A 16,386-nucleotide genomic window follows, 5' to 3' on the forward strand; every position below is an offset into this window, starting at 1 on the left:
ACCAGCCATAGATTAAAAAAAACTTCTGAGTTGAAAATAGCCAGAGGTAGAGGCAAAAGGCTAGAGAATGGGGAAAGTATTGTTACTTCGCCCTCAGCCTAGAGCTGTTGGAGGAGTGCTGACCAGGCAGACCCTTGGTCTGAACCAATCCATCTACTCTCATGTTCTCATGGAGGCACTACAGTGGTTAGGCTGTTAGAATTAAAAGGAGCAGAAAGTTTGGCCAAGATGATAGGTTACCTTATCTGGCCTAATGTCTTACCTGGCTGCTCAGTTTGGTGTATTATAATGGGGCCATCAGTAGTCACAAAGCATGCTATCAGTCAAAAAGAAATAGAAGTATCTTTAAAAGAGAATCTAGACCAACATATCTTTCCTTGAATCTTACACATCTATACCCAGTTTTATTTGGGATTTCCTGGCAAGATATCTGACCATCTATTACAAAGATAAGATTTCTTGATTTACCTAGGAAGAAGCAGATGTGAGACTGTGATGATAGCATATTATTTATTATACATAAAGAGCACAAGACTCTTTTCATGAGGTTGACTCATCTTTAAAGAAAGGCTTTCAGCTACATTTTTAAGAGCAACTGAATTCAAAAATACTTTTTTTTTTTTTTTTTTTTTTTTTTTTCGGGGGGGGCGCCGGGGGGGCTACTCTTGGAGCCAAGAGGTTCAGAAAAGCTAAGAGAATAGTCATGTGATTTTGCTGAGCAGGTCTGTCCTGCTGAAATTTTTGCTTTGCGTTATGATGCATAGGGCTATTTACTTTTCAGAACAAAGCTCAGTGCTCATCAATTTCTAGAGAGTTGTTAATTAAATAATAATAGGATGAGAGGCTATCCCTTTTGTTGATTCCCTTTTTTATGTCTTTAAACTGAGTATGGCACTTAGATCTGGGATGATGCAGAAGATAATGATGTTAAGATTACAGCATATTTAAAACAAAGTAATTAATCTGTCCTTTTCATCAACATGAACTCAAATCCTTTAAGAATTTGATTCATTTTAAGTGTTGTTGACATTCTGGGTGTGCCCTCATAAGTTAGCATAAATCAGTATGTTTAAACATCTACAATATGGTATCAAAGCCTTATAGCAGTGGTATATATTTCAGAGTATTTAAACAGTTTGCAATGCTACCTAATAGTCTGTCAAATCAAGTGTTGTCAGACAGGTAATGAAAGAGGCAGCTATTTTATTATTTTAGCCACTGCTCCTGTCTTGTTTAATTCATTTGTGATGAAAATGGCCAGCTCTGTATTGTCACAGTTGCATGAAAATAAATTGTTCTCGTCTCTGTAAAGATCACTTCTAAATAGTTAAGGAAAGAAAGACACTGACTTCCCTTTGTTATAAAGCAAAGAGAAAGTCTGAGCACTGTGATGTCTTCTCATTTCAAACAAATGGTACATAGCCAGTTTTAACAAATAGAGGTATGGGTTGGGCTGAACCTGATCTGTGTTTTGTATCTCATCAAAGGTTCATCGTACACTCATCTGCCATTGCCTGCAGTAGGAATTAAACACACAGCCCCTCAAAGAATAGAGATGTTAATTAACTATGCGAGAAATATAAAAATGTAAAATTCACCTTGCATAGTTGCAGCTTCGATCTATTCCCATATGCTTCAAAGACACTGCCAGATGGTTCAAGTTACCAAATTTAACATGGCCTTGCAGACATACAAACAGTGGGCCAAGCTTGAAAGAGAACATTTCACTGGGCCTTAGAATGAAATTAATTCATTCTCATGGTCAGAGAAACAAATGAAAATGCGAAGTTCTCCTTTCCCCCTTCCTGCTTTACCAAGTGATTTTTATAAGGTACATTGTCCATGTGGTATGCAGACAGGCTCAAAAATACATCGCAGTGTGGTGTATGCTAGTTCTCAAGTGTTAAGGTTGCCAGTTTTCCACTCTTTCACTTATCTTGTGAAATCAATTATGAAACATCTAGGAGAATGAGAGATCAGGAATTTCTGGTTTCATGCTATTTTTATCTGAAGTATACTTGAGGACTGTATCGGGGTTTTAGAAACAAAAGATTTTTGAAGGAAAATTATGTTTTCAACAATGTATTTTGTAAATTAACGGGTATCTAAAGGCATTTTATTTCCTTCAAAACTAGCAATCCATAGAAGCTATGTAGATGTTATTTGTGAAATGCATCATAAAGATTACAGATGTCTAGAGAACAAATACATGTAAATGTTTGATACCATTATATGTACGTGTCTGTGCACATTATCAACTGTATGGTCAGGAGGGAGAAAAAACACAGGCCAGCTCACCAGGAGAGACAGGTGACAACGTGAGGACTTGTCTGTATCACCAGGTTTTCCACAGCATTGAAAATAGAATTCTTATTGGCCAAGACATAATGCAAGTAGATGACCAGTCAGTTTTCAATTCAGATCAGTGATTTTTTTTTGAGATCCCACTGCACGAGCCCTCCTGAAACGAAGAGATCTCTACAGAGTTACTGAAAATCTTTTTTTTTTTCAATGTCTTGCTTTCTCATCTGATTCAGATGTCATTTGCTTGAGAGTGGTTTTCTTTGTCCTTTGTATTTATAAGGTTTCTGTGAGGCAATGCTTTTGATGTTTTGTAAAGCTCCAACCAGGGAGGTCTTGCAACAGATTTGCACCCCATTATGTAAAAAAGAAGGCAATATACTTTCTCTTATGTGCTTTTAATTAATACTTCAGGTGCAGAATTACAGGAACTAATAGAAATGCAAAGATCCAGATTGTCTCTGAGAAAAAACGTGGTGATGACTTCACAAACTAAAACATTGGTTTTGGCTTATCTTTTTTGTTTGGTTGTTTGGTTTTGGTCATTTAATTTTTGAACTAGAGAAAATAGAAAGCAAAATGGCTTGTTTGAATCTAACCTAGTGCCTCAGGGACTTTGGTTACCATCAGAAAAGTACCACACAAGGGGGCACAGTTGGCATTTGAAGTGCTGAAGGTCAGGACTGAGGCATAGTAAAACTGTTGGGAGGTTCCATTAGAGCTTCCTGTTGTAGCAAACAAATCCAGTCCCCTTCACATTTAATAGGTTGATGCAGATACATCATGCACATGTCATCTGCCATCAGTTTTTAAGGGGTGTGATAAATTGTTGGACTGATGGCTTCAGAACAAAATTCCTTTCTTTGCTGAGATTTCAGCATTTTCCTGCTGGATCTCCAGGAACTTCAGACCACCTTTCTTCTGCTACATGGTTCTTTTCTCAATGAAGCTGTCACCCTCAAATCTAATAAAAACCTATCATCCTTTTCTGGGCTTTTTAGTTTGACAGTTTCATGTCAGAGCTTTGTTCCACAATAAAAATAAAAAATCTCTAAGTGTTAAAGAAGTCCTTGGAAAACTGTAAGTGATAGAGTCAGCATTTACAGCACATATCACAACAGGTCTGACTGACCTTGGCAGCAATAGGAGATCACCATTTCTCATGGATGAGCTATTCCTAAATGTCTGCCTTTTATGCTGTATAAGGCAGAAATGCCTTTGTGGATCAAGGCTACTACTGTCTGCTTCTCTTTATCAGAAATTACAGGGACGTGTACTGTTTAAGGAAAATCTTCCTGAAATCCTGTATTTTGTTCTGTGTCATCTTACGATAATGATACGCTGCAGATGTTATTTTAAAGTCTTATGTTGTTTTGCTGTTGACTTGTTTGAGGATTTTGTGTGTTTTCTTTTTATCACAGTCACGCTTCAAAGATTAATATTTGTGTTCTCAAAATCATCTGCTTTTATGTTGGTTATCAGAGCATAATCAACACTGTTTTCTTATTGGAATATCCCTTGTTCTGTTATTAGCAGTTTCCGGATTTACCAGTTGCGGATGCTGAATAGTCGGTCTTGATTGTTCATATTTGAAAACTGCTTCAAGAGCACTGTCTGACCATGCAACAAGTCAGTCTCCCTCCTGTTTATACACTCCCTTTAAGTACTGGAAGGCCGCAGTGAGGTTTCCCTGCAGCCTTCTCTTCTCCAGACTGAACAAGCCCCACTCCCTCAACCTGTCTTAAGAGAGATGTTCCAGCCTTTTGATTATCTTTGTGGCTCTCCTCTGGAATCGCTCCAACAACTCTGTATCCTTCTTATACTGGAGACCCCAGGCCTGAGTGCAGTACTCCAGATGGGTCCCTATGAGGGCAGAGCAGAGTGGGACAACCACTTTGCTGTTGGCCACCTATCTTTTGATGCAGTCCAGGGTGCTGCTGGCCTTCTGGGCTGCAAAAGCATGCTTCTGGCTCATGTCCAGCTTTTCATCCACCAGGACCTAACTCCTTCTCTGCAGGGAAACCCCAAGCCACACTGGAAATGGCTGAGTTTTTGACCGTCTGTTATATCCTTGTAGTTTTATAACAGTCCCCTCCTAAGGTACCTTCCCCTTTCCCATAGTGGAATTTTCCTGATTTGAAATTACCTTGAGAAGACACGATTTGCCCAAGAGGTCAGAAGGCCCAATCTGTTTTACTGGAGGGTAGGAGGTGGTTTCAAAGCTCCTTGAGATAAACTACAAGTGTCTCACTTTATTTTTAATAATGCGTCACACTCCACTGGTCACTGCTGTATTCTGGAAAAACAGTCCATGGAAGAAAGTCCAGTGTTTTGTGACACAAAATCATAGTTCAGTGTCATCTCCAAGGTTCCTTTTTAGTTTGCTGGAGAAACATGTAAAGAATATTTACATACGTGTAGCTAGCACTGCAGCAGGGAGAGAGAGCTGAAGCATGTGTTTACACCTGGTGAGAGCCATGCATGTCCTACATCTGCCTGCCTAGATATCAATTATGTGTTAAAAAAAAATAAAGCCAGTTGTCAGTGCCAACAATTTTATACTTTTGGTTTATTTTTCTCATTTTTCTGTTTCTATAAGCTTAAAAAAATGAGATTATATTAAAAAAAAAAAAAAAAAAAATCAGTCCAGGGAAGATGCAAAATGAGAACCTTAAAGTAAAAAGTGTCTTTAAGAAGAAATGTACTGTAAGGAAGGGGTTTACGGAATCTAAGCACAGCTCATTTGTGCTGCGAGTACAATGCCAAGTGACAGTGAGGGAAGGGTGGGGAGAAACAGTATTTCTGAATTTCCATGTCTGTGTGGATTTAAGTCAGACCCTTAACCTTATTTGAATATAGCATTTTTGTCGTTTAATATATTTCATACAGAATATATAAAGAAGATTTAATAACTGTCTCTTAGCTGTGGTTTATCTCTACCTCAGAGAAAGCCAAAATGAGTTTCTGTGAAATGGCTGAAAGAGCATACATGGTAAGTCTTCTATCACATTATTTCCAGTCTTGCTGATTTGTAAAAGATCTTTCAGAAAGATTCTGTCTTTCAGTGTAAAATGTGAAAGTTTGATTCTATGCCCAAAGTTTATAAAAGGAACTGCAAATAACCAGTGAAAGTCTAGCTTGCCGTCTTCTGCTTTTTAAAACTCCTGAGACTGCTTGCAGTCACATGGAATTTGCACTAGTGTTTAACTCAAGGTTTTCACTTAAAGAAAAGAAAATGGTGTTTTAGCATCTTTCTAATTATAATAGCAGTTAAATATCTTGGAAATAACTAATCAGGTCCCCAGGCCTCCATGTGCCTTTATGTTTTTCTCTTTAAGATGTGCGTCACAGATAAGGACTAACTTTGTGCACACAGTCTTAGGGCACTAAGGACACAAAATGAACAACACTTATGTAATTAGTGCACCCAAGTGTTCCAGAATAAGATTTTCTGAAGTATCATAGCAGAAATATTAACTGAATGCTTCATTTTCTGTATTTAAAACTAAAATATTTCAGCAGTGTTTCACATTCTCTGGGTAGCTTTGTGTCACACTGAGTTGTTCTTGGTGAGTGGGATTGCACAGAACAGTTAGCTATTTTTCTTTTGCCCCAGAAGCAGGCTGGCCCACTAGAACAATTTAAAGCAACATAATTCCTATTTCAGGCTTTGCAACACATCTCTTTGTTTTGACTGTGCTGCAAAGGTTATTCAAATTTTAGTACAAGTGGTTTCCTAATACTTTAGTTGACTGGCCATCAGAAGGTATAGCTGTCTGTATTAATGCAATTAGCATCACTATTAAGTGATAACTACTGCTGACTGTATCTTCCAGTGGCTCTTCCCAAAGCGCTCGCTGTGCACATCCAAAAAGGCCAGACAAATTCTCCCTTAATCTAGTGAGAAGAAGTCTGTGGAGGTGCACACTTTATCATAAACAAATAAAGGGATGCCATAAATACCAGCATTGCCTGTAAGTCAGGAGTTGCTGTGGACACAGCATTCAAGTGCAGAGTATTAGTACTAGTTCTGCTGTGAAAACAAACTCTATGCCATTTGGTGTTTCTGATTCAGAAGAATCTTTGAATTTGTTTGTCTTCCTTGATCACTCAAAATCAGGTGTCCACATTTGTTTATTTGTTTATTTATTTCATACAGTTTGTTTCATACATTTGGGACATTTTGTTCCTAGCATAAGAAAGGTGTGGCTTTGCAGTCAGCTTCAGCAAATTGAAATCTGTGCTGAAGGCTTCTGGAAATGGTGGCACTGCTCTGCTTCCCTCCCTCCTTCAGCTGCCTCCTCCTATGGCCTGTCTGGGGAGGATGAGGTTGCCGTGGCTGTAGAGCCATCTCTGTCAGGGAGCAGGCTGAAAATTAATGCATGGTTTAGATCTCAGGTGGATCGGGGCTGGGGTTGTTTGATCCAAATAGCTGTGGTTGCATGAGAACTAGTGATGGAATGAGAGAAGGGAGAACCTACTACTGAAACGAGGAAGGAGAGAAGGGTAAGAAGGGCTGGTACAGTCCATGAATGGGTTTGCTTAATGAAACTGCACATAGGAGTCCTCTTGCTAAACTAAGAGGACTAAACTAAACTAAACTGTGTTTTTGGTGTTACAGAAGACCAAGCATCAGAAAATTCCTTTTTTTTTTTTTTTTAATATTTACTTATTTACTATCTGAGTAATATACTGAGGATTTGAAGCAGAGCAATCATACAGGAAAAATAAAGTGGTTATTGAGTGGAAATAATGGTAGTTGCTAGGGAGTTCACAGAGATGTTGACAGTACTCACTCACTGGTCAGTGTCTTTCCATGAAAAATTATTTGAGGGGCAAATGTAGAAAATACACTTAGACTAAAATGATCAAAAATGTCTTAAAGTCTGACTGGGATGAAAACTCACAGAAATAGATTTACCATTTTCCTTTTTTTGACTCCTTCCATCACTCTTCCTGCAATTCCTACCTACCCAGTAGGGCTCATGAAACCTGTGGTGCTGGAGATGGAGTGATTCCATGGAGTTATGTCAGCGTGTGAGTTGGGAAGGGAGCAGGGGGACTGAGGGGAAGGGGGGGAGAATGGAGGAACAGATGGATCCTAGATTATGCTGCAGCTGAGATTGAAATAAAATTTCACCTTAAAATGGGGTGGCTGCTGCTTCTATGAAACTCTTGGGGATAATTCATCTGCCACTTGATATATTGGCATGGTTTCTTTCCAGGTTCTATCCTCTATTCTCCTTCATGCTTTGTACGTGTATATACATGTGTGTGAGCTATGTGTATGTAATTTTCAAGATGCCTGGCCCCTTTTTTCTCCTTGGCTAACTTCTGAAATAGAGCTGTCAGGATGATTCCAGTGTTTGGAGCCATATTATTTCTGACAGAATATAGCTCTTCTCCTCAGTTTTCTTTTTTATGGCCTGAAGTCAGTGGGAATATTCAATGCAACCTAAGGTCAGGTTGTTGAATTTTAACACAGTTTCCCATGAGAACTAAAAGGATGAAAATTCCTTTAAGACTGGGAACGAAAAGTGGATCTTTAGCTGCCACAGCAACATGAGGAGTAAAGACTTGTTACGTGGCTACAGAAACAGCTCAAAGAGGGTTTAGTTATAGGGGGATGAACTTCATTTAATTTGTCTAGGAATTTAACACGAGTCACTGTGTTATCAGTACAAAAGAGTTAAGCTCTCATAGCAACTGACCATTCTAGCAATCCTGAACTTCAGTAGATCAGCTGTAGGAAGATACGTCAACTTAAATAATTTCACAAATGTGTTGAAGTAAAACACACACAGTCAGGTGAATCTATATGACATAGAAGGATACTAAATCATTATGATGGACCATATTTGAATACATCTACAATTTTTTAATGAGTCTTTTAAAATACCAAAAAAAAAAAAAAAAACCAAAAAAACAACAAAGAGGGCATCCATGAGATGGAGAGATTTGGTTAGTTCCTTTCTAGCTGATGCAGTATCTCAAGATGCAAGGGTTGTAAACAGTTGAGGAAAATGTCAATAAAGAATTTCATAATCCTGAGAAGATCAGGTAATGCCCATTTATTTCCTTCAAAGGAAGAGGCTTCATGCCTATACCCACCCCCACAAAGGAGAAATTTACAAAGAGCTAGTTTTTGTTTAGGCAAAATTTCTTGTAGAAATAAGTGGAAATCTTAAAGTTCTGTAAAATTGATTTAATTTTGAAAAGATTAAATTGTTTTCTATGTTTTCCTGGTGTCAGAAATCTTGTTGTTTGTATTAGTGATGAGAATGAAGGTGCTACTATTTACATCCGTAGATGAAATCATCACTTCTGTATAGCTTCGAATATGCTAAAAATGCCTTGTGCTTCAGTGTTGATACAGCTTTATGCTGACCAATGAAGAGTCGAAATACTGAATTTAGAGCAAAGAGTTTTACTATATGTCTGCCATTAAAACAGGCAAAATGGGCTTTATTCATGTAATATATTAAGCACTTTTACTTCCCCAAGTGACAGATGTCAAACTGTGTTACCGTCCTTACTAACAGCTTCAAAGAGACATTTTTCCATTTTTCTGTGTTTGGTGAAAATAATTATCCTGTTTTATCAATGGCTTAAAAAACTGTTTTTATTTGGAAATATTGGGTAAGGGTTATATTTTAAGTAGAGCATAGCACTGAAGGGTGTAAGATAAACCTCACAGTTACACTTGCTATGGAATTTAAAAAAAAAGTCACTGTCTGGCCCATAGCAGGATGAACTAGGACAAATCCAGCTTTCTGAATGATGACCAGGCTAATTACATTTAGAGATTTTATGGAAAATCTGCTTTATGGGATGATATTTGTGGTATTGAAAGTGCCTCTGTAGATTTTGCTCCTACTTAATTTTTTTTCGGTCTTTCCATAACAATATCGATTATTTTACATTCTGTTTTCAGTCTGCTTCGCATTCCCTTGTCTTTATTCTCCTTCCCTCTCCCCCTCCTTCACACCCTTTCTCACTTTTTCATATCTTCTCAGAGCTGTTAGAAAAAAAAGGCCACCTTTCTGTGTGCTGTGTTTTTGAGCTTTAGCAATTTTCCATTTCACTTCTTTCTCATAATACTTTTTCCATTTAATATTTGGGGAGAAAAATCATTTTATTTGAAGGCAAGCCAAATACACCATCACAGTGTTTTGTGCCAAGTCAGTATTTTTGAATATAGAGTTTACTTACAGTTTCCTGTGTTTTCCATTTGACTATTATTAAAAAAGCAGGAGGGGAAAAAAAATCTTACTTTTACCATTGACAGCAGGTGTATGTTACAACTGTAACTGTCACTGCTCCCTAGTTTGGTCTGCAGCAGCCTGAAAGCTCTGCAGGTTGCTTACACTACACTGTTCTCATGACAACATGTGTTGTATGTGGGAAGTTATTGGTCTGGAAGTATGTTAGGGATGTTTTGGAGGAAGATGTAATCTGAATGAACCCTAAGGAAGAAAGGAAGTTGATGTACTGCAAAAAAAAAAAGAATGTTAGGTTTGTTTGGTGTTGTGGGCATGTGTGGTTATCCAAAATGGTTAGGAGGTATAGTATGAGTGATTTTAAGAAATATTCAGGGGTTCTGAGATCAAGAAGCCTTTACTAACGCAGTGCTCTCAATGCAGTAGAAGCTATTTTTCAGTGTAATGAAGACTGAAGAAAACAGTAAGGACTTTCAATTTTACTATTTTCAATTTTACTACTTTCAGTTTTACTGATTTTTGTATTAGTATAGAAAACATTTTTTTTGCCTTTAATCCGTGGCTAATTTGTCCTAGATAATACTTCCTTGCAGTGTATATAGAGAGACCATGTAAAAGTGGACAAAAATGATGATACCATTCTCAAGATAGATAGAGCTGGCAAACACAAAGATACCGAAGCATTTAGGCACCATGGTGATAGATGCCTTAGAGATAAATACAAGGGAGACAAACAGAATGAGTCAATTCGTTGCCCAATTTGCATAAAAATTTTCATAAAATAACTTGCAGTGTTGGAGAAGGAAAATAAATACTTGGTGTTTAAGTTGCTATGGTGTTGTGGTAAAAAAAAAAATAGTCTACACTACATCATGAGTTGGCTCTGCATACAGTGTCTTCTAAGTAACTAAGTGAATATGAAAAAATTCTTTAATTACATAATGGTTAGATGTGGTACAAAATAGTGTAAAGACAGCCTTTCCTGTCCTCTTGGCTTATGCAGCAGAATTAACTATTAATTTCAAGAAGTTTTGAAGAGAACTGTGCAGCAAATGCTGTGAGTTCCTGTATTTACCACCACGAGTAAGCCTTACTTCTGCTTTAGTGCTTTGGATACAGTCATAGAAAGATCAATATGTCAGCCTCCGAAAACATTTTCTGCTTTTTCTTCTGGCTGGGATGAGCATTTTCTCTCTTCGACTGTAATTATTAAGTCAAAAACCTTATTTTATAGACTCTTCTTCATAAGGTTGCTGGATGCTTTCCCTTGCATCCAAGGTAATGTCTGTTTTCAGCAGATCATGCAAACACGTGCCTAAGTTCACCTTTAAACATTTCATTGGATTTATGCCTAAAGGAATAAATAAGAAAACTAAAAAGCAGGATATTGTTAAATACTTTTTAGAATAAGGACCGAAATAGGAACAAAAAGAGAATAATGTGTCTTTTTTTAATAAAGTGAATTAATTAGCCAGTTTATTAACAGCCTTTATTTACTGATGTTATCTCTTGCAGTTATGTAACTTTAAAGATTACAGAAAAATGCCTAAATTTTGTTCAATATATATATTTCCACAAGCACACTTTCCTCCAACATAATTTAGCTGCAGAGGTACTAATAAGCTACAATAGCTTGCCTCCATTTAGACATATTTTGCCAGTGAAGTTTAAAATACTGAAGGAAGGTACTAGGGGAAATAAGGTAAAAAGAAAATTGACAGCTTCATTCTAATTTTTTTGGAAAGTACATCAGAATTTTGTGCCTTTGCTGCAGTGTAATTATTTTTGAAATGGTACTCCTGACTGAGTAGGCAATGTCCTATTTTTTTCTATTAGACCTGAATGAATGGGCAAATATAAGAAGTGCTCCAAACAGAAAAAAACATGCCATTTTACAGTTTATAAAGCATATGACTCTGATAATGTAGCTCAAGAAGGGCATGCTCTGTTTTTATCCTTGAAAAGTCAAATTCTGGATCAGAGTTTGGCAAGACTAGTTACCTTATCTAACTTATAGTCCATTTACTGGGCATCAAGGGTTAGAGATTTAAATATAACTTAAGACATCCACTCCTTATAAGAAACTTCCTGGAACTAGAGTTCCTTCCTAGAGTTTCCATATGGAGAGATGGTGAAAAACAAGAGCAGAAATGATAGGAAAGTTAGATATCAGAATTACACTAGAGTTACTCAAGTTAGGACTCATTAAAGTAGGCGCCTAAAAGTTTTTTCTGCTTTAGTTTTACTGAGAATGGCTGAGACTTTTACTCTCAAGAATGGCTGATTTTGCCAATATTTTTCCTTGTAGATGACACTAAATAAAGGAAATTATCTCCCAAATGCATACCTATGCAGGCATTTGGAATGCAGCAAATGTGCTTTCTTTATGACTGAGCAATTTCAGCTGTGAGCAGCTGTATAGCAGAAAGTACAAAAAAAAGAAACATCTTCTGAGGTACATTAAATTGTAGTACCCAAAGAATATGGATATGCATTTTATAATTTGTACATGATACAAATAAAAAATAAAGTTCAAACTAGATTCGCCACTGGTTTTAAATGCCTTTGTAAAAATGATATTGAAAAGGAATATAGGAACTGACATGGCTTACAAATGTTTGTGGGTTTTTTTCATCATTTTCAGGATACATTCATCAATGCATTCTCCATGTAAAGGTCTTGTCTATAATTTGGAAAGTCTTTGTAAATGAAATTCAATAAAAGCAATAGACTTAAGGAGAAATGGTCTTATCTAGGATATTACATAGTGCATTTCTGTGTATGTGTATACATCCATGTCTGTTGATACGATTTAGGGAAGAGAAAGAAGGTAGGGAGAATAGTCCTGACAGTATTATTTGTAATGTGTCTCTACCCATTCATTCACTGAATAATTTTGTACCATCTAAAACACTAATTGGATTGCACGATTGCATGACTCTCCGGAGTATTGCATCTCAGCAATAAAATCCCCACAGAGTCATTTATCATGTCAAAGGGTAAGTGATAGTTTTTGGGGTATTCATCTGGATAGATGAAAAACAAACACTGCAGTTTGGGAATTCATAGATATAGAGGCATGACCTGTAAATGAATGATCTACAAGATTATGCACTGAATGTGCTTCAAATAGCAATGTATAAGGCATTTCAGTATATAAATATTAGATGTCTCTTTTTAAGTTTGAGGTACTTGTAGTTCCAGCCAGCTCTCTCACACCTCTGGATGCTTCCATAATGCAGTATCATAGTGGAAATAAAAAACCATGGAGCGAGTCCACCAAGGAATAAGGGAGAAGATTTTGGAGTTAGGAAGATATTATTTTTTTATTAACCCATAGTTATCAGGCCAGTCTGCCTTTTCTGTATTGCTGTAATATACTCATGTTCAGCAACATCTTGGGTAAAGTCCAGGAAAAATAAATCTGGGAGATCATCACTTTTTTAAATGCTATGCTTTTTTCAGTTGAGGACTGTGGTCGTGAGTTTGCAAAAATCAACAGTTTTTGTTGACTTAAAAAATATAAGTAAGATAATATAAGATCAGTGGGAAAGGCCTTTACTTTTCAAAAGCACATCCAGCTGAACTGTACGGGCAGACTTACATGCTTAATACTAGAAGTACATATCATGCCTAATTTCAAAATACTCCAGATCAGCTAAAGGGTAAGGCGAGGAGTACCTTCATCCTGAGTTATCCATGTCTACATGTAGACATGTCTCGCTCAGACATTGCTAAAAGTGCAGTTTTAAGTATGCAGATCAGTATGGTCTCTTATGTCATGTGCAAGTGCTAGTAGGATTCACAAAATAAATAGGCATTATTTTGTATAACTATGCTATAAAACTGAGCCCAGTAGCCTTTACTGGTCTGTCAAGTATACATACCATGCCATGTAGCACTCACACTTTAAACTAATAGTTTGCTGGATCTTGGCGGGGCAGGAGCAGGAAAGTGTTTCTGTCTCTGGCTCTCTTGGGGAGGAAGAAGTATGTGAGGAAAGACTCATCATGTTACCTTCATGAATAAAGTGCTTAGAAGTAAACTATATTGCGATGCCTGCATGGAAGGAGGTATCTTCTCGTGTTTAAGCTAATGTGGTTGAATTGCAGAGGCTAAATCACTTTCTGTGGACCTCTCCCTTTAATATTTTCTATTTTTTCCAAATCCTCTGACTTCCCATGTGCCAATCCTAGCTTTCCCCAGGACTTGTTAGAGAACTTTGGTATCTGAACTGGATGCAGGTCATGGCCAGGGAATGACTGATTGTGTTCATTTCTCAGTATGTGGGTAGAGTTTGGTAACTCAAAAAGATTCACAAGTAGTGTCACACAGAACTTAGCAGTAGGGAATCTTGAGGGCGTAGGCATGTATGAAGCACTTCCTTCTTCAGAATTAAAAAGCTTTTCTTACATTCATTTGAGATTCTCAGTTCCTCAGGGAGTGCATCTAATCTGTCCTAAAATCACCAAGAAAGATTGGGAGCTAGAGCAAAATACCACTGGGCAGAGTAATGGGAAAAAGACATTAAATTTATTTTGAAAAACAAAACCCATTTTTGTCCTTACGGTCTGATGCAGTTCACCTAATTTTAAGCACTAATCTGAAGTGAAAAAGGAGTCATTTACTCTAATTTCCCCTAGTTGAATATGGAAGGTGGTGGTCAACACCAAACTACAGAGTGCCCACACTTCTGGTTGTCTCAGTCCCTTCCCACTGATTCTAAGGGTAGTCAAAACAAATTAGATCGTCGCTTAGGAACTGGTTACTCCAATGGGATAAAAACTTAAAAGCCATGTTTATTGAGAGATTTTAATGCTGAAAGATGGGGAGAAGTTCCTACTGGAATTTCTAAAAAAATGTACAATTTCCACTTATTTTGATGGAACTGTGCTAATACCTTTGAAAACTGGATCTGGAAATCTGAGTTTCACGAAAAGCAAGTGGAATTTAGTATGTTAAAAACTAAGTCATACCTGAAAAAACTTTGATGGTTTAGATACTTGAGTAGTTTTATGAATTTTAGCCTTTGTCCATTCATTTGTTAGGGCAATTGGACATTTAGTTTAACTAAGATTCTCTGAATATACATAGGATTTAATGGAGAAAAAAATTGCTTATGTCAATTAAAAAAATAATGATAAAATGCAGGAGACCTTTACCTACAAGAACAGAGACTAGAGTCCAAGTAAGTAATTCCCCAACATCTGAAGTTGAGCTAGAAGTGGGAAAGGTAACACGTGCAAATTAATTTTTACCCAGTTGTTTATGTTATTTTATTTATGTATACTGTTTCTTTAGACAGAGAGATTCGGACTGAACTTTTGGAAAATAATTTGCGTCTTTTTAATTACTTAATTACATATAAGTTACTGCTCTTTCTGAGTGAATGTATCGTTTGTCCTAAAATGGAGCCCCACTATTCCATTTTATTTTGCAAGTGGAAAATGATCCTTTGCTCAAAGCTCCACTGACTTCAAGAGGGTGTACAGAAAATTGTAAAAGCTTACAGGTGGTGTTACTTGCAGGATTCAGCCTGAACCTTCATGTATATCTGTATTATGTATCTGAAATATGCAACTTAAACCAGAAATAATAGCATCAGTAATCCTTAAGAAGGGCATTACAGAAAGTGAGCAGCTACATGTTCTCAAAGCTAAGGACATTCTGTGCTAACTAGTACAGTTAGTAATGAGCATATTAGAATTGTACATAGCAAACTTACGAGCTAAAATGATGAACATGTTCTGGTATAGTGACATTTTTTTGCTGGGTTTGCTACTAGCACTTGTTCTATTATGCAAATCAGCAAATAATATTTTTAGAAATCCTCTTTTTATTACTTATCTCTATCAGATAATTGCAGCAGGAATAGCAACACCTTTTTATCCACAAACAATTGGGTAGAGTTAGAAGTCGCTGGAGTGAGAACTTACAATTTTAAAGTGATCATGAATATATTAGCTATTACTCTAATTGTACCCCTTTGTCATTCTCTTTTAACTGCAGCAGTGTGATAGGATTTCCAGTATCTTCTTCAACAATAACACAAATCTGTGGCACAACAGTGACACTATTAAAAAAATAGTTATGTATTGTTAAGTGCTATCCATGCATGCAGCAGTAGCATGAGAACTTTGCATCTAAATATGCCAATAAATCCTGATTTGTCTGTAGAAGTGACATACCCATCAGCCAAATACACCAGAAGTAATTATCCAGTCAGCCTGAGTGCGCAATGAAGATGAAATTAATTCCTTTAAGGGGATCTTCAATAAAGTTTTATTTTATTTATTATGATAGTAGAAAATGAAATAAGTGTTAATTTCCACAATAAATGAAATAATTCATTTATTTTCCAATGTGATAAACACGAATGTAGCATAGCTAATAGACATTTCTACGTTCAAACATGATCATTCATGTTTTAAATAGCTTAATACTGAAGTCATTAACGAGTTACAGAAGTATAATTGCTGACATTACTTGGCTAAAAGAGCCAAGTACACTACACTTTAAAAGTACACTGGAATACTATTGCTGTTCTTCATATATTGCTTCCTTTTGATGTGACAGAAGATAAATTAATGAATTTGTGTTTGCTAAGCACTTAGTATTATTTTTCCTCTCTCTCTTTTTTTTTTTTTTTTTTTAATAGGATAAAAAGGAAATCTCTATTAATGCGCAGTGGAAGCAAGTGTTTTTCCAGTTCAGCAGTTTGAGTTGTTTCAAGAGGAGAGTAGCATGGTCTGTAACTCTGACAGCTAGTAGTAGTTTAGTTTACTGCTTCTACCACCTGCCTTCTGGCTTATTATTGGAAGCAAGAAGCATGCAATTAAGTATGAGGAAATGAAAATAAATGACA

This window comes from Lagopus leucura, unplaced genomic scaffold (assembly GCF_019238085.1).
Source record: "Lagopus leucura isolate 7727_CA_CO unplaced genomic scaffold, USGS_WTPT01 Super-Scaffold_100002, whole genome shotgun sequence".
Classification (NCBI taxonomy): Eukaryota; Metazoa; Chordata; class Aves; order Galliformes; family Phasianidae; genus Lagopus; species Lagopus leucura.